The sequence below is a fragment of the Leptodactylus fuscus genome, chromosome 6, assembly GCF_031893055.1.
Source record: "Leptodactylus fuscus isolate aLepFus1 chromosome 6, aLepFus1.hap2, whole genome shotgun sequence".
NCBI classification, from domain to species: domain Eukaryota; kingdom Metazoa; phylum Chordata; class Amphibia; order Anura; family Leptodactylidae; genus Leptodactylus; species Leptodactylus fuscus.
Window position 1 is genome coordinate 114,365,073 of NC_134270.1, and position 27,545 is coordinate 114,392,617.

At 42.7% G+C, this 27,545-nt stretch overlaps 1 protein-coding gene across 10 annotated transcripts in view; it reads left to right on the plus strand.

Annotated features, from left to right (window-relative positions):
* The first annotated feature begins 4,237 nt into the window (after positions 1–4,237).
* Positions 4,238–27,545, plus strand: part of LOC142208529 (microtubule-associated protein tau-like) — a 77,261-nt gene continuing 53,953 nt past the window's right edge. Inside the window, exons 1-2 of one of the 10 annotated variants that reach the window (XM_075277107.1) lie at positions 4,272–4,373; positions 7,355–7,573. The gene's annotated coding sequence lies outside the window, so the exon portion shown is untranslated. Of the gene's footprint in view, positions 4,374–7,354; positions 7,574–23,587; positions 23,772–26,078; positions 26,102–27,545 lie in introns of those variants that run through there. The other 9 variants (XM_075277108.1, XM_075277106.1, XM_075277105.1 and 6 more) reach the window with 9 other exon arrangements.

A 27,545-nucleotide genomic window follows, 5' to 3' on the forward strand; every position in this document is an offset into this window, starting at 1 on the left:
AGGGAATAGCATGAGAGGAGGAATAGTGGAGGACTTTTGTGTTAGAGCCTGTAACACCCCTGGGCAGCTTCCTATGAACAAGGCAGTGGGCCTGAACTGTAATTGATACCCTGATTTGTAAAGTCGCTGATTCTATCGATTGGATACAGTTGACAATAAACAGTTTCTTGGTCCACTGCAAATCTGAGCTTCCAAGTTCGTGCCTGCATCACCAACAGCATCACCTTTGACTGTGTCCAGCGCTGGTGAGGGATTGGAGTGTGTGATCAGTGTCCCTGGCCTATGAGGTGGCACAGCCAGTGTCATCTTTACTCTCACTCTCGGGTCTCCTCCACTGGGTTGCAGCATAAGGACCAGGAGAGTTTTTTCCCTTGTCGCCAAGGGGAAGACAACACTAGAAGGACTGTGGGCTTAACAGACGTAGCCAACCGCTCTGCCACCCCTACCCTTCTTTTGAGCCTTGACGCCAAGAAGGCCTTTGACTGCCTTGACTGGTCATTTATGACCAACACCCTCGAAAAATTTGGGTTCTCTAGAGCCTTTCTCAAGGCGATTGTGGCACTCTATTCTCGGCCCTCGGCTGTGGTAAAACTCCCTGACTCTCTCTCACCTCCATTCCCCATCCATAATGGGACAAGCCAGGGTTGTCCTCTTTCCCTGTTCATACTTGCCTTGTGTATCAAGCCCCTGGCCTCCCAGATTCGGTCTAATCCTGATATCACTGGGGTGATGAGATAGGGATTTCAAGGTTAGTTTGTTTGCAGATGATGTTCTTCTGACCCTTACTAACCCTCACACATCCCTCCCTAACCTCCTTCAAGTGTTAAAGGTGTATTGTGATCTATCTGGTTATAAAGTCAACCTCACAAAGACCGAGGCATTACCTCTTAACATCCCTGATTCTTCCCTACAGCTTCTCCAGTCTAACTTTGATTTCCAGTGGAGGGAGTATTCCCTCCGTTATCTGGGAATTCAGGTGTCTCCTTGTTATTCCACCTTCTACTTGGTCAACTACCCCCGCTTGTTTAGTAAATTACGTTCTCTTCTAGATAAGTGGCGTCCTTTCCACATCTCTTCATAGGTCGCATTACTGCTGTCAAAATGACCTTGCTCCCGAAACGCTCCCAATTACGATCCCTCGATCAGAGCTTGACCTTTTTCACATTGCAGACCTGGTGGACCCGTTAACTTTGGAGCTCAAGCCTTTTGAGTATTTTAACTCTGTGTTACGCTTGCCTACTTTGGAGTGTTTCCACTACCAACAAATTGACCATTTTGTGGCTTCTCAGTTTGGTTTTCTGAAGGTTTCAATCCCTACTGCCTTTGAGAAAGTTTGCTGAGTGGGTACCTCCATGGCTGGCCTGATATCGGGCATCTACAGGCTCCTCTCTTCTCCGGAGGGACGGGCACCCCCTTTCTCATAAGTACATGGTAAGGTGGTCTGGGGATCTGAATTGGCAGATCTCCCCTGGGCAATGGAAGATAATTTGGTCCCATGCGGCCAAGTCCTCCACGTGTATTACTTTCCAGGAGACCCAATATAAGTTACTTATGCATTAGTAGCACACCCCCGCCTTGCTCCATTCCCTTAACCCTAACATTCCCTCCATTTGCTGGCACTGCCAGGTGGGGGGGTAGGTGCACTATATTACTATATGCTCACGGATCCCCCCTTCTGGACAGGTACCAGGTAGCCAGGTACCCTTTTTATTCAGGTTGTCCCCTTGGATCCCTTTGCCTATTTGCTTAACCCCCCTTCCCCTGGACACCTAGGTAAGCAGACCTCCAGGTTGTTTCTATACCTCTGTACTGCTGCCTAAACTCTCATTGCCCTTCACTGGAGGAAGATCCCTCCTCTCACTGGTCCGGAGCATATTGTTAGTATGAAGGATGTTCGTAGCATGGTGTATTTGACGGCATCTCTTAATCACACGGTGGAGTCTTTTAACGCTTTTCAGACCCCAGAGTATAAAAGTCAGATACCGAAGGGGGATACCAACATAAAAAACACTGTTACTTACCTATCCCTGGCTCCGCTGCTCTACTCGATTGTGTCAGCCATCTTCAGTGATGTCCAGGACGTCACATAACCTGAGACGCAGGCCCCGGTCATGTGATGTCAGGGACATCACACAAGTAGGCCCGAAGCCTACTCCTGTTCCCTTACCTCTCCTGGGCCTCCAATCATTATACTCGAGGGTATAATGTATAGTGTTTGTGGGGTCACTTACTGATCCCGGCTGCTGCTAGGATTGGTAAGTAAATAGAGCCTGTTACCATTTGGAGTAACTGGTCGTTAACGGCCAATTAAGAAAAAGAAAAAAAAAACGTAGCAGTAGTGGCTATCGCTGGGCCCCTAATGGCCCTGTGGCTGCTGCTACTGCGGTAGTTACGCCCCTGTGGGATGCATATTGCATCCTACATGGTCTCTGACTCCTTCCCTCCTATCCCTTTTCCTCTCCCCCCCCCCTCCCCTCTTGCCCTCGCTGTCTCCTCCCCCCCACACTATATGTTTTTTGAATTGCCATTAGACGGTTTCTCATGTATACCTCATTTTCTCTTTTATTTCAACTTTGTTTTTTATTCCGTTGTTTTGAAACTTTTGAAAACTTTAATAAAATTTACAGTTAAAAAAAATACTTGTTCAATTACTAAAAAATAAAAAGACAAATACTGCGGGATCCAATGAGGCAATGATGTCAAAGTAAGAGTCACAAAAATATACTTGTTGTTCAGAAGATAAACGTCCAGCAGAAGTGGAAGTAATCAAATAATCCTATACATTGATGATATAGCATACCTTCCAACCATCCCAGATTCAGAGGGACAGTCTCGGATTCCAGGACCTGTCCCGTTGTCCCAGTCAGCAGGAAGTATGTCTCGGCTTCAACTCATCTGTGTCTGGAGGATGCAGATGAGTTGAATACAGTGGTACAGTGGTGAAACAGGAGCTGTCTGCTCCCTGCTTTACCATAGTGCCCCTGGGTACTCCGGCTCCAGGAACTGTTGGCACAATGTAATGACGTCACTCACATCATGCCTGCAGTTCCTTGAAGACTCCGGACCACAGAGTCCTGACAGAGTAGCAGCGGAGCAAGGAGAGGTATTATTTATTTATTTTTTTATATTAAACTTGGGGGGGGGGCAGATGAAGAGGGACATTAAATTTGGAGGGCAGATGGAGGAGATATTAAACTTGGGGGGCAGATGGAGGTGGACATTAAACTGGGAAGTCAGATGAAGAGGGACATTAAACTGGGGGCAACTGGAAGGGGACATTAAACTGGGGCAACTGGAGGGGGGCATTAAACCATGGTGGTATATTGTATATTATGGGATGCCCAGAAGACAGAGTTTGACCATAGCAATGTTGCATACTATGGGATGCCCTGAAGATTATTCTGGTCTGTAGCAATTTTGCATATTATGAAATGCCCTGAAGACAGATCTGGTTGGTAACAATTTTGTCTATTATGGGATCTGGTCTGTAGCAATTTTGCATATTATGGGAAGACCAGAAAATGAATATGGTGTGTAGCAATATTGCATATTATGGGATGCCAAGAACATTGCGCTGATCTGCATCAATGTTGCATATTACGGGATTTCCAGAAGACAGGTCTGGTCTATAGTAATGCTGCATATTATGGGATGCCCAGAAGACAGGTCTGGTCTATAGTAATGCTGCATATTACGGGATTTCCAGAAGACAGGTCTGGTCTATAGTAATGCTGCATATTATGGGATGCCCAGAAGACTGTCTGGTCTGTAGCAATGTCGCATATTATGGGATGCCCAGAAGACTGTCTGGTCTGTAGTGCTGCCTGTTACAGTCACATATTGTCATAGTGGCAGAAGCCAGGAGTAAGCAGGGAAATTTCTCCTGTATAAACTGATATGAAATTCAGACATTTTGTAATTTAGGCATATCATAAATAATACCTAATAATTCTCTTCTCCCCTAATTACAATTAAGACAATTATAATTGATGAATTGTTTCTTATTCCTCGGGGTTTTATGCTTTAGGAGCTGACATAATCACACCCTGGGAAAAATCTCTCCCATCAGGGTGGGCGCCTCAGACAGATCCCTCACACAAAGGATCTGTATGTAGGGGGAGGGATGGAGGCTTCGGCTGCTGCCGCGGCTGCTGATCCTGTCTCTATGGTAACCACCAGCAGCAGCAGGACCAGGGAAGCGCGTCCCCGATAGGGGGAGTGGCCACACCGGCGTCCACACATAACCCGGCCCACTACGGGGACGCGCTTTCTCGGGAGCGGAGCAAAGTACGACCTGTCTATCACAAGGTTGTTTTTATAGCTCAGGGAAGCGCGGGCACGATTGTTCCCCGCCTGTGTTACGGTACAGGACGGTGAGTTGTTATTCCACAGCTCTGCGGTCGGTCGGGGTGTCCTGGGGTAGTTATCCTGCGCTGTTCTGTAACCTGTGACTCCCCAGCTGTTGTCAAACTACAACACCCAACATGCCTTGACGGCCTGAGGCTGTGTGGGCATGCTGGGAGTTGTAGTTTCAGGGTACCTGACGAGCACTTGTCTTGTACAGCACTTACATTAACATATGTCAGCTGTAGGGGAATGTACTAGTGTCAGCTAGTGACTGCAAGGGGTTAAATGCAATGGTCGCATCATCTAAGGTCACTGTCCAGGCTGCATCGAAGCTCTGCTCACCATGCTTGTGGGGGTTTCAAGTCCAGATGGGCTATGCTGCGAGTTGTAGTCCTATAACAGGTGCAGACCGCTGCTTTATCAACAACTCCTGTCACCCAGCTTTCTCAGTTTCCTGAAAAGCAAATGTGATGCTGCCATTCTTCCTAAGCAACAATATCACTGCAATGCTACAATTCCTATTGGCCACAGTGCAGAAATCAAAAGGGTGAGGGTGTCATTATAGATAAAATAAGCCAAATATAATAATAATCAGGCATATCTGTCATTCAGGACGCAAGTAAAAGCTGGATGGCACTGTACCTGCAGTTATATCTGTCACAGAGGTTGTCATCCAGCTTTCCCAGATTCCTGAACAGCAAATATGCCTACTAACAAAACACTGCATCCTCTGTTCCCATGCTGCTATATAATCTGGAAGTTCTGTTGTGGGGGGAGGGCCGCCTTAGGTTCCCTATAGGAATGAGACTGGTGGCTATATTGGTTATGACCCAGAAATAACTAGGACATGGCTGAGCAGAAATGGCGATGACTTGAGTAAAAAGGCGGTCTGTAGGACTTGCCCTTTAGGGGCATGTTCACACTGTTGATTTTCTGTTTGGATTTCAGTGAGTATTCTGTGCCCAAAATCCCTGTTCAAAAATAGATGGACAATGACATGACAATTTTTGATGCTTAAAGGGATTCTACCACTAAACCAACATTTTTTCTAATTACCACATTGGAATAGTCTTAAGAAAGGCAATTCGTCTCTTACCTTTAGACGTGGTCTCCGCCACGCCGTTCCTTAGAAATACCGGTTTTAACCGGTATGCAAATGAGTTCTCCACAACTTCCGACGCCTGCGCAGTACGCTCCTGTATTGAACTACAAGAGCAAGAGCGGCCTCCCAAAAATGGCTGCTGGTCAGCGGTCATTTTTGGGAGGCCGCTCTTGCTCTTGTAGTTCAATACAGGAGTGTACTGCGCAGGCGTCGGAAGTTGGACCAAGACGGAATACAGAAGAGGCAGGGTTGCAGCTGAAGATGGAGGCGTTGCTGGAGTGAACTCTCGGGCAGCAGTGGGGAAGCCCCCATCGCCGTTTGAGCGCTGGGGCCCGCCCTCATTGCTGCGGAGAACTCATTTGCATACCAGTTAAAACCTAAGGAATGGCTCTGCGGAGACCACGTCTAAAGGTAAGAGACGAATAGCCTTTCTTAAGGCTATTCCGACGTGGTAATTAGAAAAAATGTTGGTTTAGTGGTAGAATCCCTTTAAATAGCGCAGAAACCATGGTCACTTGCTACTGACTGAATACTGTAAAGAACTGCAAGCTTTCTGTCAACATGTGCAGGTTTTTCTGACAGTATGAATATGCCCTAAAGAGGGGTTTTCCAATGTTATGTTATGGCTATCCCATGATATAGGGGGTCCCACCAGTCCTAGGAATGGGGTGCCTAATCTGTTTGTCAGTTGTCTGCTCATATACACTGGGCCACTTTTTTTTCAGGGTTCTGACAAAAGACACGGCTGTCACTACCTTCCATTGAAGACAATGTGAGGCAGGTTTCAGGCAGAATTTGGAGATGATTTTGAGGCAGAATCCAATTCCTCCTTGTGAAAATACCCTGAACCCTCAGAGATCAGACAATATATGAGCGCCTTTCATGTGGTAGCCATGGCAGTGGTGCAGTACAATATTAGTATTCCTTTATTCCAGTCTTCTGGTTCTCCAAAATGACTGACAACATAGAGGAAAACCTGAAGGCCCAAGTGGGGTCAGGAGCTGATGGCATCTGTCATGTATATTCTGTGCTGCTTTTTTTCTTTAGTTTTTATGTGCAGATGTTAATATATCTTAGCCATCACAGTATTTTCATATTGCTGGGATTTGTAGTACAACAGAAGCTGGAAAACCACCGGTTACCGATCACTGGTGTTTACGCCAATAATTCTACCAAAGGATGGATGGGTATGAAATAAATAAAGAGCAATAGATATGAAACAGACAAAATGATAGAACTATATGAGATAAATATTAAATAGATGGAAATTTATAAATAGATATGAGAAAGATACATATTATATTAGATATAAGAGATTGGCAGATATTAGATGGATGTATGAAGGAAAGATATTAGATAGCTATGAGACAGATATTAGATATGTGCATAGATAAATATTATATAGCTAGATATAACATATAGACAGATATTATATATAGTAGATAGATGGGAGAAGGACAGATATTAGATATTACATAGAAAGTTATTAGATAGATATAAGATACAGATATTAGATATGTGCATAGATAAATATTATATAGCTAGATATAAGAGATAGACAGATATTATATAGGTAGATGGGAGAAGGAAAGATATTAGATATTACATAGAAAGTTATTAGATAGATATAAGATACAGATATTAGATACCATGTGCATAGATAAATATTATATAGCTAGATATAAGAGATAGACAGATATTATATAGGTAGATGGGAGAAGGACAGATATTAGATATCACATAGAAAGTTATTAGATAGATATAAGAGGCAGATATTAGATATGTACATAGATACAAGGTTTTGGCTCCTCAGCCATGTAAGATACAAGTGTACTATCCTGGTTATGCGGGGAGTTGTACAGCCGCAGTGTGCAGACAGTGACAGCCCTCTCCCCCTCCTGGCAGGTACCCAGCTGTCCTGTAATCCCTTGCACTAGCTCCGTCTCCTCCGCTGAGTCTCCCCCGGTCACTAGTGACAGCCGCTCCCCCCACCTCCTCTCACGTGACCCAGCTCTCCTGACAGCTCCCCTGCTCGTCCCCGCCGCCGCTCGTCCCCGCTCCTCCAGCTCTGCGGACCAAGGAGACAGCAGCCCCGGCCAGCAGCGCCAGGATAGCACCGGCCAGGTACCGAGCTCCTCACATATAGCACCGTGGGTGCAGGGTTGTGTGCAGGATACCCTTATTATTGTAGTGACATGCAGTGATCACTGCGATCTTGTGCACGGGCTGGTAGTACTGCATCACTATGCATATGACTACATGTGTCTGGGGGTCCTTTATGGCCAGTACCTGCTGTGTGTGATGTCACCTATGCAAACCATTAGAAATGATGATTCTTCTGTTATATATACAGACACATTATATGTATATATGTATGTATCTATAGCTATATATATATATAGTGTGTATATTATGTATTTATATATACTACATTATATATACATGATATATGTATCTCTCTATTATTTATCTACATATGTTATTGATATTATATAGTTAGAAATATATTTCGAGACTTTCCATTTTGGATTTCACAAATTGATAGACAGGTGGGGACCAGAACAAAGAGGCTTGATCTGTGGAGCAGCTTCTTGAAGGAAGATGTATATCTGACAGATACCTTAACCTCTCTGCTGCCACAGACTTAATGTGGCAATGAACAGGTTAATTGCAATGGATAAAGGGTAAAGGGGACAGCGGGTATAGAGCTGCTGGCACATGCTGGGGTGAGGTGTGGCAGATCCATCCTTCTGTTGCATCCTATTGACAGGAGGGGGGTTCTATCCTGCACATACTCTTATATTCAGTGCATTGTCTGCACATTTGCTGTTATGGGAGTGACCAGGGTCTCAATAGAAAAATAAACTCACAAGAAATATCTTAAATTGTCAGTATGTTTGGTATCTAGCGTGTCATCAATATACAATGCATGCATACAAAAATCTATGTGTTTCCTTATGATGGGGGTTTCTTTCTGTCCTGCCATTTATGTCTGGCTATGTCCCTTCATTCCTTGGCTCATGGAGATGCAGGGGGAAATGCTTAGAAGCTGGAGCCCGTGCTCACACAGCGGGGTGGCATAATCCTAATAAATGTAGTACAGCCAGCACTCAATATGGACAGGTCACTTCTGTTCAGATCTGGCATCAGCAGCTATCGAGGATCCTGTGGGGCGTTGGCATTGCATGCCCTCACTGTGCAGAAGGTAGGGTACAGGAATTTGTCATGGATCTGTGCATTGGTTAACATGCTAACCTTATACCATTGCTACACTTGGGGACATTTTGCCACCTCCCTGCAATTTCTTCCACATTTGCGTGCAAACTGGTTATGCCCCCTGGTTGTGCCAGTTAGCTATTGGCAAGCTGTTTTTAATCCTACGGTTACTGAAACATGACTACTGACATAATGTGCAAACAATGGTGGTTTGGCTGTGGCTGGCGCGTATTGTGGTGTGGTTTTCCTTTTGGTATTTTCTCATTATATTGTGCTTGGACACACCCCTTGCAGCGCAGTCCTCCACACTTTGCAGATGTTCCTCCATCCCTCTCACACACCAACCCTGGCTGCGCCCTCCCTGGCTCTATCAATCCCGGCTTTTGTTTCTCTCCCAGCCCCAAAATGCTCGGTACACAGAGCCCCCTCCGCCACATCTGTTGGTAGTTTACTCTCCCTAACCATTTAGTGTTTTGTTCCCCCCTCCCCCTCTTCCAGAATACACAAGGGGACAGTCTGTGTCTCCTCGCTTGTCCCTGGCTTTGGCAATGCTTATTTCTTTCCTCTCTTTGTGTAGTACAGCGCATTTAATAGTAGGTTTTATATCTATGTTATCAAAGCATCCGATTTGCTGCAGGAAAAGCAATGAAATCCAATCTAGTAATCTGTAGCTGAGATGGAGAAAATCTGTAAAATTGTCATTGGAATGGCTTGAAACGGCAAAAATGGAATTATACCATTCGTTAGATATTTCTATTATAGTATCAAAGGCCTACTAGCTTATATTAAAATTTTAGCAGATTTTCATGTGTCTGAAGAGATTTTCCCATAACTCACCTGTACATTGTGTCATTTCTAGCAGTCTATTGTTCTGCCCATGCTTCGAGCAGCCATTTGTCTTCTTTTACACGTGGTGCTTTTAGCTGATTCAAGCAATGTTTTATACCGCTATTTCTATTTATGCTTCCTGGAGGATAGTATAATCATTTTTATAATGTTTAATGCATGTTAGTGTATCAGTAAGGGCTGCAAAGCTCCTTAGGGGTTGCTGACATGTATGGGCCCCTAGTAACTAAGCGCGCCAAGAAGATGTGCAGCAGTGTTATAAATGAACAGTGCAGCGTCGTATTATACATATTTATAATATATAGATGGAGTTCTTTCTTCTGTTTCTGTATTTCTGATAAAACAAAATAATTGTTTTATGAAATCCCTTTGAAAATAGGATGTTTTTCAGGATGTGTTGCCATGATTTTGCATCGGTTTCATCAGTGGATAATAGCATGACAATATATTTTTTACATGTGTTGTCTGTATGAACTGCTTCAGAAGCATTTTCCTAGAATTAGTCAGCACTAAAAGGGTTGTCCGCTTTCTGCATGAATTTTAAACATGCTATACACTGATATGTACTGACATAAGGGGTACAGATGGAAGAGCTGTAACGTCCCTGAATGACAGCTGTATCAGCACTGGTACAGATACAAGAGATATAGGGGAGTTGTGGATGCCTTATATGTGGATTTGTTCTGAATGCACCTACATCTTCCCAATGTTTGGAAGCTAGGAATGCCACAGCTTGCCCCGAGGCAACAAAGCGGTTTCTTATGTCACTACACATCAGCGTATGGCATTTCTAAAATATAGGCAGAAAGCTGGCATCAACTCCAACTCCATGTAGCTGATTCTGATGCAGCTGGAATTTTGTCTCTAGCTCACACCATTCCTGAGCTATCGTCACCCAATATGATAATTATGCTCTACTGTCAGTTGGGCAGTCCTGGGCTGGAGCAGATCGTCTGGGACCGCCCACCTGACATTAGTGAGCCGTATGAACATATTGTCATTAGAATAAGCAGAAATGACCATCTGAAATGTATGGGGGGAGTGCTCACTCCTCAACAACAGATTTTAGGAAGGATTCACCATGTCGGTTTATTTGTTCTCATAGCAGATGACTTGCTGCCAGAAGTGGCTGAGCCAAGTATTCACTGGGTCTTATGTGGGAAGGGTTGGCCATAGCAGTCAATGATATTCTAGCTATTATTCTGCCAGTAGATAATGTAAAATGTAATCTGACTGGTCGCTGTGGACAACTCCACAACTTTTTCTCTGTGCATGTGAGTCAGTTGCCTTGGTATAGGATTTGTCACCTAAGCATGCCATTGTGACTGTAGTAAATGTCAGTGCAGGTTAGGAATACAATATATCGACTTTCTACTGCTAATAGTGGATGGACTAGGCCCTGTTTCCATGGAGATGGGGCCTTGTCCATAAAGGCAGGAGGACTCCACTTAATCCATTACATGCCAGAAAATACCCGGCAGTCACATTGTGAATATATACACGGTAGCAATATTTAAAGGGCACGTTTTTCATTACTTCACAGAATAGGTCATACATGTCTGATCCCTGGGCTGCCTAACACTGGAACAAGGGTTAGATGGACCTTCAATGGAGCAGTGGGGCTGATGGAAGCAGCTGACTACTTTATTCAGCTATTTACATTCTAGTGACTGCTAGGTCTAAGATAGGTGATAAATGAGCTTTTCGGAATATCCCCTTTAGATTTTTCTCTATTTAGCCTTCTCTTCCCTATGTACACCACTGAATAGCTTGAATCTATGAGCTTCACTAAAAAAATTGGGACCAACTCGCACCATCACATGCTATTTATAGTATTTCTGCCCTCTTATATGGCAGAGGGGCTTTTTGACCCCATCTACACCCCTTATAGCCATCCTACTGGTTTAGGTTTGAGGAGTAGCACGTGGCCATGGTAAATGAGGACAGGAAGCCTTTTTTCTTGAATGCTTTCTATCCGTTGAAAATTTGCAGGCAAATTGCAACCTGGCATTGGACCAAGCCTTCTGTTTTATATTACTCTGTTACTGTCTTTCAGTTGTACAGTTAGGAATACATCATTTCCATTATGTCTATTAGAGATCCCTGTGGGAGCCTGAGACTCTTTTGCTCCCATAATCTTTTATGTGATAACCCCTAACAAAGTTACTTACCTGGAGACTATAGCTGTCAAGATCATTGACTTACAGAAAGGGCATGGGAATGGAGTTGTCAGGCAACAAATAATTAAGATGTTACAGTAATGTGGATGTCGGGCCTGTCATTGCTTAGGATGGGAGTGATATCTTCGGCACGCCTCTTGGGTGTAGAGATAATAGTGAAGGATATCTTGTAGTCACGTATGTTACAAAATCTGAAATGTCACATTCTATATCACTAGATATGCAGATTAGATGGCTTGAATTTGTAGAAAAGAAGTCGGATGTTTGGGTCACATGACCTTTTTCAACGCCTGGTGATATAGAATGTGACTGAAATGTTTGAGATTTTGCATATGAGATGGTTTAGGATATATAAAAAAACAAAAAACTTGCAAGTCTTCAGTGGGTGATACCTTTTTTAATGGCTAACTCATAATGATGACAGAATATGACGTTTCGAAGCTTACTCTGGGCTTCTTTATGGTTTAGGATGGGAGCATAGTGATGTCTGACAACTAAGTTCTCATATTCCTGTTGTAGCCAACGTATGCAGCCAGCCTGAGTACATATGGGTGAAAGAAGGTTCAAGCAGATACTTCAATATCAAGTACTGAGTTAGTGGCCAACATGGCGAGCTCAGCTCCACTTTAGCCACACAAGGCAGCTCCCATCTGCAGAATGGATGTTTGGAGATCATCTAATTGATTTAATATCTTGTACATCAATAATAATAATAGGTTTAATGTATGTTATTTCTTATATTGCCAGGCTAGTCCATAAATTAAGATGGAAAGGGATACAGAAAACAAAATCCGAGCTCTGCTCTGGAGGCATATGTAGTGATACTGCTGTTCCATACATTTTGGATATTGGCTCAGTTCTCCCAATGAGGTACCCTAGGGTCACACTGGATTAGAAATGCTGCCATAATCTTCTGCTTAACCATTCAGGTTTGCTATAATTTGTTCTCAAAGCAAGAGGATGACAAAAAAATGGGGACATTGCGGGGGCATTGCTGGCAGGATCTGGAGTGCATGTGCCACAAGTACCGTAATTCTCCTCTGCCAGAGAATTTGCATACATGGCTGTAATATTGTAGGGAACTAAACCTTTACACTGGGTGAAGAAAACTTAGATGTGACTATCCAAGATGCTTATATGATGCCTCATGTTATGGTTTATGTATTAGGGCATATGAAGTCATAGAGGAATCTGTAAATTTTGTCCAGAAGTGACTTCCTTGGTCAGCCAAATGCTGCACAACTTCCAGTTAGAAAAGATGTTGTCTTCTTGAGACAACCCCTTTAAAGAGGCCCTTTTATCACCTTCATAAACTCCAACTAATGGTATATTTCAATAGGTGCCGCTGCACTGAATCCAGTAGAATGTATTCTCTAGCCCTTACCTTTCCTGACTAATCACTTTTATTTCATTCAGCATGGTCATACTCTCTACTGTCAGGTGGATAGTCCTTGGTTGAGACAGACAGACAGAGACCACCCACCTGAAACTAACAGAAATGATTGCTCTGGGATGGAAGGGGCGAGAGAAATAAAACCAACTGTGCCAGAATCAGTGGAGTGGAGCCTTTTGGAGGGCTACAAAGAGTTGTAGTTGGTAGAGTTGGTGAAAGATTCTCTTTAAAATTAGTCTTCTCCTTCTGGAACCTCCGTAAATAGAATAGGCAAAAAAAAACAACATAACAATTGGTCTGTCTGTTAAATTCTGGTAATTCACAATGCTTGGGGCTACAAAAGTGCCTGCTTATTGAAACTACCCAGCTATCATATTATGAGAGGGTAACTGTAACTCATTCCCCTGAGGTTGGGCTTTATTATTAGTGTTTGATGGACCATCAAACTGTGAAGGTGGCCATATAGACTAAAGTTGTAGTCAAGTCTGTTGATGTGTACCTGATGTTCATTTGTCAGATGTCAAGGATAGAAAGGATTAGGCATAACGAATTTCAACATGCCTGATCGCTTGTTCTAAAGAGACGTCTGGCAGCAGTGTAAACACATGCACGCTCAGTTGTGTATACCCAAGTATACACGCTTTGTGTATAGTAAGGTCAGAAGGAATGGCTGTTGGCATATTTAATTTTTATTTTGTCAAATATTAAGTTATAAAATGTTATTTTTTTTTTATCCATCAAACTTTTCACCAGATCTCAAAAGCTGCTAGGGTAGGTCTAGTTTTTGTTATGCTATGTCTGTATGACGTTCTATAGTAAATGTGTAAAGTGCCTTGATAGAGAAGAGATGACAGAGCTGTAGGAGAAAGGAGCACAGTGTGATTCATGTGTTTGGCCATTTGTGTGGAAGGATTAATTGCTTTATTATATGATAATTAGACTAATCAGAGACCTAAAACTGCTGTCGCTGACTGATGGACGTCTCTGACCTTAGCAGCACAGCTTGTGCTTTATAGTTCTGTCGCTTTATTCTCTACAATATTCAGGGCTGAAGATTAGGGCTTGATCCAGTGCATGATATAAGAGTCTATAATAGAGGTTAGATCACAATCCCAGCGGCAGGATTTATGTACTGAAGAAGACCACCTAAAATGAAGACATCCCCAATAATGGCAAGGGCTCATACACACAAGTATATTAGGGCTTATTCATATATCAGTTTTATATGGACATGTGATGTCTGTTTTATTCACAGGCTGCATACTACTCCTTTGATTTTAAAGTCTATGGGAAAACTATAGAGACATGCTATATTTTGTCCATTTGGTGGGCCATAGATGCTTATTAATTTTTCTGGTGTGGTAAAATCACAAATTTATAGAAGCTCATGCCCTTGCATGTAAATGGGACTGAGCTGCAATACCCATGGACAGATATATGTATTATAATTTTGTATAATTTAATATAAATATAATTTACATTTGCTGCAGTTTTCATCTCGTCTACTTCATCCTTGATGGTCTTTGTGTGAACGAGACCTTACCGTATTGTTCCCTATACACAGGAGAGTTCTGCATGCATATACTGTAATGCTTCATCAGCACACTTTGCCGCACTCGGGAAAATTACGCAATAAATTGTGCTATTAGCTGGAGGCTGTGAATGTCTACACACCTCCGGGAAGTGAGCACATTCCTCTGAGGCTTGTCCTATGATATTAAATATTAATGTGGAGATGCTCGAAAAGAAGAGGATTTTACATGAAAAATTCAAACATGGATGGTTGAAAGAGGAACGAGAGGGTTTGTGAAACAGTGTCATAAATCCATGTAATATCACTTAGAAAAATCATCGGAATATGATAAATAGCAAATAAAGAGGACCTGTCAGCTTTTTTTTTTTACATTTCTAAAAAATAGCAGTCCTAAAAGAAAATTGATGTGTGCCCTTAAGACGTGTATCTCTGAATGTAAGCCATTCTGCTGACCCAGGTAGACTTGTCATGGAGTCTGTATAATGGATACCCAGTGTCATTTTTTCTTGCTGGATAACCAGTTCCCCACAGTCCAGAAATGTAGGGTATTTTGTCATCCATATATTGGCTACAGTGTTTGGTTTGATAGTGATTTTCATCATGAGTTAGGCCCAGTTCACATCTGCATTCCGGGATTTCTGTTTCCCTCTCAGCAAGAAGCACTTTTCAAACCGCATTTTTCATGTGGAAACCAAGCGAAAACCATACGGACCCAATTATAGTCTATGGGGTGTGTGCGTTTCACAAAGTCCTGCATGTCCGACTTTGTGTCCGGCTAAAAAAAACGGTTTCCCCGCGGACAGGCAGAAACCGTTTGAAAACTGACCGCCGGGTTTCCGTCCCCCCGTCCAGTATCACAGGGCAGAAGACGGAAACGGAAGATTGGCTAAACCGGAGACCGGGCACAGATGTGAACCCGCCCATACATGTATAGCTGTCTGGATTCTTTTTTCTTTTTTTTTTGTTTTTATAAGCTAGGGCTTATTTTCATGGTAGGGCTTATATTTCAAGCATACTCCAAAAATCGTGAAAAATCATGCTGTGGCTTATTTTTGGGGTTGGTATTATTTTCGGAGAAACACGGTATTGATTTGTGAGGCATTTTGGACCTATTTCCCTGTAACCATAAGAGGCTACCCATAGAACTCTATAACTCTATACAATCTATGTTTAGTCTAGTAGAACTGCGTTGGGTCAAGCTCTTCTACCATTTAAACAGATGCTTAAATGTAGTGGTATTATGGAGCTTACTCAGATACTGGAAGGATGCCGACATCTATTCCCCAAGTGTAGGGTCATATATTTCTCACATCTTTGCATTGACTGTATACATGTGCTCATTTGTATAATAGCAAAGCTTGTTGTGTGATTTATACATCCGGCTCATTCACAGAGAACACATTATGGAAATGAAGATCCATTAGTAAACTTTTACTGATGTCTTACCAATGACCTAAACATCCCCACACATTAAGAACAAAGGACTTTCAGTTAACCCTTACCCTTCTCAGTGCAATACAACAAAGCTTAGAAAATTGATTTCTACCAAAACTGTGAATATATTAATCTATGTGGAGGTCAAATACCTACTCATATGGCTGGGTTGAACTAAATTGGGCTATGTGGTCCATGAGTCCTCCAGAAATCCATGTTCTGATAGGAGATAATAATCGGGACCAGTGGTCTACAGAAATGTATCTTACCTAAAATATTTGCATTTATGTAGTAGATTAAGTCTCAGCAGTCTAAACTGCAGCAGCCATATTGATCAGCTATGGGAAGGTAAAGTAGTCACAGAGACATGCAAAGTTACAATGCACTTGTCGGATTTCTGCAGTACATCATCCAATAGGAGCCTGCTCTTGACTTATTTCTTTATTAATGAGAGTCTACCACGACTACCATACTCTTCTATACCACTCATATGCTGCTATAGACGCTCAGTGACATACTGAATAAACCTTGGGAACATCTTCATGCAAATAAGCTGTTCGGTATCTGCTGGGACCACTTGTAGTTGCTACCTATTGAAACCTATCAATCTAATAAAGGGCGGTACTGGGAGCAATCGGGTTCTCTGGCAGGCGTGGCCACGTCTCAGGTGCACCAAATGGCTAATTTGCATACAGATTAAAATTGAATTCTCAACAACAAGATTGCAGGTTGACACATGAAGGCATGCTCACTAACAGCCCCTGCAACTGCGTTTAACTGGTTTTCGAAGCAATTTTAGAGGTGGTGGGCTCACTTAATGCTTTATCATTCCAGAAGAATTGCCATAATGAACGGATGAGCAAAGACTCATCAAAAATGTATGAACCAGGGTTATAGGTAGAGTGCTTCTCTGGTACTAATGCCTTTGTATTACTTAGTCTCATGTTTTATCAGACAGATAGTTATGGTGCTCAGGTTTAACAGGGCTGAGTATCTTCATGAATGTTAAAGGGGTTGTCCCCTGGATGGACAATCCCCTTAAAATGGTAGTCAACACAAAGAACCCATTTAATTTGTGAGCTGTGACAATGATCAGCTGATCAGTGCAGGTCCTGGAACACTGTGCTAAGAACTCATTTTGCCATGGCCAATTTCCATCGGCTGGGTAATCCCCAACATGATATTTTCTTCTTATACTTAAAGGGAATCTGTCGCCAGGGTGAAGCAGATTAAACCAGCAATACAGTTATATAGGTCAGGCTCATATGTACATTTTATTCCCCATGAAAATTCAGGCCTCCGTTTTTGTTTTACAATATGCAACTGAGTAGTCTGAAAGACTGAGGGCGGCTCTGTTGCTCCAAAGTAATATACTCCACAATGCTTTAATTTGCCGTGTGGGGCATAACAGTTAGAGCCACCTTTAGGGTAAGTTCAGGCAGAGTTTTTTGGTCAGGATTTTGAGGCCATATCCGTCTCAAAATCCTGACCAAAAAGACGGCTCAGGTCTTTATTCCGAAAGCCGGTTTGCTCCGGCTCCTGGAAAAAGAAGCGAGATGCTCATTCTTCAGGCCGTTTCGTCTCGCGATTCAGCCTGAAGAAACTCCCTCCTCCCGACTAGGCCTATTCATTGGGCCTAATCCGGAACGGACTGTGCGGCTGAATGCAAGCCTCAGGATCCGGACCAAAAAACTCAGTCTGAACTTACCCTCAAGCCGACTAATAAGTAGTATAAAGTTTTTAACTGCTTTATTTACTGAACTGGCTGCAAATGTAATGTGTGCAAATGTAATGGTCCTGTGTTAGCACAAAGCGACTTGGTACCGGAGGCTGCCTCAGGTTCTGGACCAAAAACCCCGTGTGAACTTACCCTAAGTGCTCCAGATTACTCATTTGTATATTGTGAAATAAATAAATATTTCAGCAACAGAGGCGCAAATTTTCATGGCGTAAAAAGGTGATACACTCAGGTAAGTGTGACTTACCTGTCTTGCTAGCTTTAAACTGGCAGACTGACAGACAAAAACTGACAAATCTGACAAAAACTCGGTAGCCACGACTGAAAGCCGATGCACTACAATGAATGGGCCTAGTCCGGAGGAGGGAGTTTCTTAAGGCCGAATCGCGAGGTGACTCGGCCTGAAGAATGAGCATCTCGCTTCTTTTTTCCGGGAGCCAGAATAAACGGTTCCTGAAAGAAAAAATCTGAGCGGCTCCCATTGATTTCAATGGGAGCCGTGTCTTTGGTCAGGATTTTGAGGCGGATACGGCCTCAAAACCCTGACCAAAAAACTCTGTGTGAACTTACCTTAAGGGTATGTTCAGTCAGAGCTTTTTGTAGATTGACTTTGAGACGGAATCCGCCTTAAAATCCACCTTAAGGCTAAGGCCCCACATTGCGGAAACGCAGCTTTTTTTGTTGCAGATTGTTCCGTTTTTTTGAGCTAAAGTCAGGAGTGGATTGAGCAGAAGATAGAAGTATAAGAACTTCCTATATATTGCTAATTCCTTTTGAAGCCATTCTTGGCTTTGGCTCAAAAAACTGCAACATAATCTGCAACTAAAAAAGTTGCGTTTCCACAATGTGGGGCCTAAGGCTAAGGCCCCACGGGCGGAATCCGCAGCACTGAAGCGCTGCGGGAAGAACCACTGCGTGAACGCATTGCAGTTCTTTCCACAGCGCTTTTAAGAGAAAGTTCACATAGTTTTCCTCTGCGGACTTTCTCTTAACATTACAGTCCTATGAAAAAGTTTGGGCACCCCTATTAATCTTAATCATTTTTAGTTCTAAATATTTTGGTATTTGCAACAGCCATTTCAGTTTGATATATCTAATAACTGATGGACACAGTAATATTTCAGGATTGAAATGAGGTTTATTGTACTAACAGAAAATGTGCAATATGCATTAAACCAAAATTTGACCGGTGCAAAAGTATGGGCACCTCAACAGAAAAGTGACATTAATATTTAGTAGATCCTCCTTTTGCAAAGATAACAGCCTCTAGTCGCTTCCTGTAGCTTTTAATCAGTTCCTGGATCCTGGATAAAGGTATTTTGGACAAACAATTCAAGTTCAGTTAAGTTAGATGGTCGCCGAGCATGGACAGCCCGCTTCAAATCATCCCACAGATGTTCAATGATATTCAGGTCTGGGGACTGGGATGGCCATTCCAGAACATTGTAATTGTTCCTCTGCATGAATGCCTGAGGATTTGGAGCGGTGTTTTGGATCATTGTCTTGCTGAAATATCCATCCCCGGCGTAACTTCAACTTCGTCACTGATTCTTGAACATTATTCTCAAGAATCTGCTGATACTGAGTGGAATCCATGCGACTCTCAACTTTAACAAGATTCCCGATGCCGGCATTGGCCACACAGCCCCAAAGCATGATGGAACCTCCACCAAATTTTACAGTGGGTAGCATGTGTTTTTCTTGGAATGCTGTTTCTTTTTGGACGCCATGCATAACTTCTTTTTTTATAACCAAACAACTCAATTTTTGTTTCCAAAATGAAGCTGCCTTGTCCAAATGTGCTTTTTCATACCTCAGGCAACTCTATTTGTGGCGTACGTGCAGAAACGGCTTCTTTCTCATCACTCTCCCATACAGCTTCTATTTGTGCAAAGTGTATAGTTGACCGATGCACAGTGACACCATCTGCAGCAAGATGATGCTGCAGCTCTTTGGAGGTGGTCTGTGGATTGTCCTTGACTGTTCTCACCATTCTTCTTCTCTGCCTTTCTGATATTTTTCTTGGCCTGCCACTTCTGGGCTTAACAAGAACTGTCCCTGTGGTCTTCCATTTCCTTACTATGTTCCTCACAGTGGAAACTGACAGGTTAAATCTCTGAGACAACGTTTTGTATCCTTCCCCTGAACAACTATGTTGAACAATCTTTGTTTTCAGATCATTTGAGAGCGGGCTGTCCATGTTCGGCGACCATCAAACTTAACTGAACTTGAATTGTTTTGTAGAAAGAAATGGTCCAAAATACCTTCATCCAGGATCCAGGAACTGATTAAAAGCTACAGGAAGCGACTAGAGGCTGTTATCTTTGCAAAAGGAGGATGTACTAAATATTAATGTCACTTTTCTGTTGAGGTGCCCATATTTTTGCACCGGTCAAATTTTGGTTTAATGCATATTGCGCATTTTCTGTTAGTACAATAAACCTCATTTCAATCCTGAAATATTACTGTGTCCATCAGTTATTAGATATATCAAACTGAAATGGCTGTTGCAAACACCAAAATATTTAGAACTAAAAATCATTAAGATTAATAGGGGTGCCCAAACTTTTTCATAGGACTGTATATCTACGGGAAAGCTGCTGGCTTTTCTGTAGATATAATTGACATGCTGTGATTTGCAAAGCCGCAATGGCTTTGCAAATTGCAGCGTGTCCGCGCTGCAATCTTTTCCGCAAAGTGGGGATGGGATTCGCATTCATATCAATGGGAGTTAGTAATAGTTTTTTTCTTTGTAGCTGATTTTTTTATTGATGGATTTTTGACACATTTTTTACAAAAAGTGCATCAAAACCACAAGTGTTTTTTAAGGCAAGCTTCCAGGTCCATTCTGTGTGCTGGAGCAAAAAAGTGTGGCAAAAACCGCAACGACAAAGGAGACAAAAACGCATAATTTAAAAAAAAAAAAAAAGACCTAATTCCTGAAGCAAAATTTTTCAGCCTGCAAAAAACTCTGTGTGAATATATCCTAAAGCGCACATAAACCTTTGAAAAACTTTTGATTTTTTGGCAGCATTTATAATGGATTTTGGCTACTCTCTGTGAAATTTTGCCCTGAAATAAACTTCTCTTCCCTCTGCATTCTTCACCTTATCTCTCTCATTGGCTTCTCACTGGACTATGGCCATATGGGATCTAATAATGTTATATCTCACCCATTATAAAATATAGACCAGTCAGGATTGGCATATTTATATTATATACAGCTGCTCCCAATTCAGACTGTGTTTTTAAATGATAATATCTCTGGAAATAATACAGAATATACGAGAATATCATCTTTCATATGACACCAGAAGTACCATTCTATTTTGTGCATCCTGAATATCATGGGGACGGCACGCGGTTGCCATTCACGTGCTGTTGGTTTTTCACAGACCCAGAGACCTATAAAGAAAAAAGAATAAAAATATTTTTCACAGACTGCACACTACCAAATAATGGGTAGAAGAACGTGCTGTCTGCTAGGATCACAGACATTACATATTTGCAGTGCAGGTTCTGCATGGCAGATCTGTGCGTGTTTACTGTACAAACCTGCATGGAAATAAGGCCATGCTGCAGATTATTAAATAGGTCCATGGATATCACAAGGACCACATGGATGCCATCTGTGTGTTGTCTGCTTTTTTTGGATTCAAAGTATTGCAGATAAATATTTTGTTAAAGGGGTTATGCTATGAAAAGTATTAATCCCCTGTCCATAGCCTAGAGCACGGATACTCAACTGATGAACCAAACCTAAAGCACAGCCGCAAGCTGTATGGACTCCGGCCTCCATGCCCTTTCATTACGACAGTGGTTGGCCGATGTTAGTTTGTGGGGGCACTCAGCAATTATACTGTGTGTTTGCATGTGTGGGGGTAGTAATAGGGAATTATATTGTGTGGGGGGGAGAGACTATATTATATCTCATGGAGGATACTGTTTGGGCATTATACTGTTGGTTGGCACCACCCAACAGTATAATGCCAAGTTAGTGGCCTCCACATGTTGTGATGCTCATTAATGCCCCCCCCCCCCAGTATAATGCCAAACTAGTGCCCCCCAGAGTATAATGCTTCTTATTGCCCCTCAGTATAATGCATGTCATTGGCCCCTCAGTTTAATACTACACTACTGACCCCACAGTATAATGCCACTTAAATGCCTCACAAACAGTATAATTCTCCTTATTGCCCACTCAGTATGATTCATGTCAGGATCCCCATAGTATAATGCCAAGTTCATGTTCCCCACATAGTATAATGCTACATAAGTGTCCCCACACACAGTATAGTGCCCCTTGGTAGCTCCTCACTAGTTAGGTACATTGACCCCTATTGATCAGACATATCTTATCATCCGAAAAATACGGTAAACGGACATGTTCATCTGCCATTCAGCTCGGACCTTCACCTGATAGTGTACCTGCCATTGTGTATAAAAGTAAGGAAATTTCTAAATGTATTTGTAGGTAAAACGGTATTGTGTGTGGAATTGCACTTTAAGTATTTGATCTGCTTTGGGCAGCGAGTATCAGAATTGTTTTATGGTAAAAAACCACCAATATTTTAATCCACATGATAAAGTCTAACGGCCTATTAAAAAAAAGAACATCGGGGTCCGCCGGGCCCCCTAATGTCTTGGGCCCTGTGGCAGCCGCTACCGTGGCTACCCCAGTAGTTACGCCCCTGGTTGACTTCTATTAAGGAGCTTCTGATTTTAGATGACTTCATGTGACATTGTGTAGTCATTGCTGTATTATTATTGACAATATCCTCTCAAGGATCTGCTAGAAACCTCTGCAGGGCAGCTGCTTTTGCTGATCTAATGATGGTGTGAGCATCTGCAGGGGCCGCATTAAAATACTCTTTTGCGGTAAATATGCATTTCTGATGATACACAACCTGAAATAGATGCCAGCGCGGCTTCAGTAGCTGCAGAGGCTGATTGACTTCCTAGGACGGACAAGGTGAATGAGATTATGTCATAGCTGACCTGAGAATGGAATCAGACTTCATATATACAGAGGATGGATGCAGCAGGATGATTCTCCCAGAAATATCAAAAACATCTTATTTTATAATCTGTTTGTTTTGTCAAGACAACCAAGAGGATCTGCCACCCGTCTGGCCTTGGAAGGCATGTAGCCACCACAAGGAGAAGTTCAGAAGCTTACGCTTTACATACTGACCTCAATAGTAAACATTATGTATGCTCCTAAACGCCCTCTAGTGGTGGTTGTAGGTGGCCAGAATTCCAAACTCCATGAATGGGTAAATAAAGCATGATATAGAGGTAGCCCTATTGTCTTCCCTGTTCCTCATCATATTTAATTGATATAGAGAAGATATGATATAGGTTCATCTGTATAACAAGGTGCAGAATAATGTATAACACATCAGTAGCCCAAGTGACTATCAATAACTAGCTCTCAGGGTCAGCACTACATCTCCTCTCATCTACTGTGATAATAGAAATATTGCATCAATTTTTTTTGTTTGAGGGATTTTAAATGTTCTTTTTTTCCATATTCCTTATTTGTTGGGGGCAGAGTTTTTCAGTATTTCATATCTCCTTTCCCTTCATGTAGGGTGTATATATATATATATATATATATACTGGAGTTTTGGGTGACATCAGTCACAGTGCTGTCACAGTGCTGTCACTTCTGTGCCCCCGGTCTCGCCTGGCGTCTTATTGGCAGGCCATGTATTCCTCCTGTGGAAGTGACAGTTTGGTAGGCATGTCTATAAAGCTTGTCGTCCCCCCCCCCCCCCTCCACCATGCTGAGAGTTATTAATAGATGCGACACAGGAAGGATTGATGAAACCCAAGCTGCCATTCCGCCGGCTCATGTAACTCCACATATGACAGAAAACACGGGGATCCCTGTGTGTGGTTTTCTGTGCAAGTGGGGAACTGTTTAGTATTGACTCACCCAGAGCAGAGCCAACTATAGAGAGACTGGCATCTGACAGGTAAGGGCATCCTGGGCTGTTTGTAGCTTTCTATATGGGCATTGAAAAGTGCAAACTCATATACAGATTGATACCATATAAAAACAACACATTAAATGTGTACGACATTCCCATCTCCTATGTTTACTGTAAAGGATCCTTATACCTCAGACTACTCCTTAATAATATTCTTATCCACATTACGCACATTTGCTGCTTCTAATCCTAGAACATTTTATTTGTTTTCTATGATGGATTTAAGGGCAATTTTCATTGGCGGGAGATCTGTATTTGTCAATATGTTGCATGTGTACAGACTTCCTAAACCTCAGGGGCCTGTATTAGCATAGCAGTGAGTCAGAGATTTTAAAGGAAACTAGTCACCAAGGAGTTTAGATTAGGACATGTTATAGTACAGTATATACCGTAATAATGCTGAACCACAGGACATATATTTATAGTGGTTGATACTCCGTTTTTAGGATACAAATCCCATACAGAGACCTATTGTATGTAAGTGTTTAGTGTTCACTTTCACTTTGAAAAAACACTGGCATATTTTCATGCGTTCTCTGCAAAAAAATGCATCAAAAACTGCATATTCCGACTCATAATCCTCCTGCAAATACTCTGTGTGAGCATACCCCTAGAATTATTGAGGAGCTGTCAGCATTCCCGACATGCCTTTTTGGTAAATACTTGCATTCTCCATGAGTGAAGCATCTTTCTTGTTGCTCTGCATTGTGCCATTTCTCAGTTATTGAATATTTATGAATGAAGTGACAATTTAGTGTTACATTCCCCTTGTCATAGGACAGAACAGTGTCTGGCTGTGGGTAACACCTAGTTGTCAATTTATTCATACATGTTTTGTAGGAATAACACAGGGACTGCACAATGTGGAGTTCTTTAAAAGTTTCACCTAAATTTGTATTGGTTTTTACCAAAACGGACATGTCACACATGGCTCCCAAACCAATAATAGTGCCTATTGTAAGAGCAGAAACACACCTTTATGGTAACAAATTGAAGCAATGTAGAGATTATAATCTTTGTATAGTTATACAATTCAGCCTACGCCAGGGGAGGAACTTGATTTGTCAGATTTGCCTACAGATGGCCATGACACAGACAGAGACTGAAATGTCATTTACAGATAAGGTGGCAATGGGGAGCGATTCCAAAGCAGAACTGAGGCACTTGTGGCTGTCTGTAGTCAAATCTGACAATTCATGCCCCACTGCTGCACTTGCTGGGTGATTTGCATATTGATAAAATATGGAGCATAAAATCTTTTGTTCTGCATTGCAGTTCCATGCAAATTAGCTGAAAAGGGCTTTAGGGACAAGTCTTCTCCTTCTGGGGCTTCGCTCTATGCAGTAGACAATGGCTCCTAAGTGCAGCCAAATTGTGACAAAGTGGGAGTCACTCGACCAGTGCGGGGCGGAGCTGAGCAGAAGTTAGGGCGATTATCTAGAGCAGAAAGTGAAGTCCGAGCAGAAGAAGAAATGCTCTCAAACCATTTTCGGCTCATTTTCAGAAGAATAAAACATTGATTTTCATGGCGCTGCAATGCAGAATAAAAAATACATTGTACTGTCAATAGTCTGTCAATAGTCCAATGCTGATTTTCTTATTGACAGACTCCCTTTAAACATATGTTTTAAGAATTTTTGTTTTTCATTTTCCAAATTTCTATTTAAAAATCTTGCATAATAACATGACGTATTGCTTGGGAATGGTGGGGGCTAGAGAAAATTCTACCTGTCCCGGGATCAGGGGAGCAGCACCTATTAAATGATGGAAAGAGCTGGACTTGGCGGAGGTGGTGAAAGGTCCTCTTTACATTCTTTTTCCACTTTCAGTGAGTTCCTAGCCTACTCCCTCACAGATTGTGGCGCCCCCCGGCTAATTGGCGACATCCACTGTGTCTGGGCCGTAGCTGCATTTTATAAAGGAGCTGGCTATGTGCTTAGCATGAAATGAAATCCTGTTGCTGAGACAACAGCTAAACAACTCCACCAAATGAGGGCAGATAATGGATCGTGTCTCACCCATCAGCTATGGCAGTGGGTGATCCTGTGCAGTGAACGTAGATGAGGAGTCTTAGAGGAGAGATTTGTTAATATGGCATTCTTAGTATTTGTAGTTTCTTAGAGATGTGAAGCGCAAAAGTAATGTAAAAATATGCATTATGTATCTGGGAGAATGGAATTCGAAGAGTCTGGCCCAAGGAGTTTAGCATCATGCTGATATATAATTGTAATATTCTTTGATACTGTTGTTGGCACACATTTATACATGCTAATCTTTGTTCTTTTCCTATAGAGCGGGTGTGCCAGGAGACAGAGGTGAGTGAGGAGATGCAGAATGGAGAGAGGCTTGTAGTAAGTGAGGCTGTGGTGTTCAGGGCCGGTTATCCCCAAAACCTTGGTAATGACTAGAGATGAGCGAACACTAAAATGTTCGAGGTTCGAAATTCGAATCGAACAGCCGCTCACTGTTCGTGTGTTCGAACGGGTTTCGAACCCCATTATAGTCTATGGGGAACATATACTTGTTAAGGGGGAAACCCAAATCCGTGTCTGGAGGGTCACCAAGTCCACTATGACACCACAGGAAATGATGCCAACACCTCTGGAATGACACTGGGACAGCAGGGGAAGCATGTCTGGGGGCATCTAACACACCAAAGACCCTCTATTACCCCAACATCACAGCCTAACAACTACACACTTTACACACTCAATACCACCTCTCTGACAGTAGGAAAACACCTTGAAACATGTGTATTTGGCACTTGCAGTGAGGAGAGCTTGTCACCAGCAGTGAATTTGGCCCTTGTAGTAAGTTGAGGTTGGCACCAACATTTGTTTTGAAAATCAGGGTGGATTGAGCCTCTAACCAGCAGAGTTTGGGCAAATTCATGGTGGAGGGAGCCTCTAAAAACCCCAGTTTGGACCAATTCATGGTGGAGGGAGCCTCTAAAAACCCCAGTTTGGACCAATTCATGGTGGAGGGAGCCTCTAAAAAACCCAGTTTGGACCAATTCATGGTGGAGGGAGCCTTTTAACAGCCCAGTTTGGACCAATTCATGGTGGAGGGAGCCTCTAAACAGCCCAGTTTGGGCAAATTCATGGTGGAGGGAGCCTCTAACCAGCCCAGTTTGGGCAAATTCATGGTGGAGGGAGCCTCTAAAAACCCCCGTTTGGACCAATTCATGGTGGAGGGAGCCTCTAAACAGCCCAGTTTGGGCAAATTCATGGTGGAGGGAGCCTTTAACCAGCCCAGTTTGGACCAATTCATGGTGGAGGGAGCCTCTAAAAACCCCAGTTTGGACCAATTCATGGTGGAGGGAGCCTCTAAAAACCCCAGTTTGGACCAATTCATGGTGGAGGGAGCCTCTAAAAACCCCAGTTTGGACCAATTCATGCTGGAGGGAGCCTCTAAACAGCCCAGTTTGGGCAAATTCATGGTGGAGGGAGCCTCTAAAAACCCCAGTTTGGACCAATTCATGGTGGAGGGAGCCTCTAAAAACCCCAATTTGGACCAATTCATGGTGGAGGGAGCCTCTAACCAGCCCAGTTTGGGCAAATTCATGGTGGAGGGAGCCTCTAAAAACCCCAGTTTGGACCAATTCATGGTGGAGGGAGCCTCTAAAACCCCCAGTTTGGACCAATTCATGGTGGAGGGAGCCTCTAAAAAACCCAGTTTGGACCAATTCATGGTGGAGGGAGCCTCTAAACAGCCCAGTTTGGGCAAATTCATGGTGGAGGGAGCCTCTAAAAACCCCAG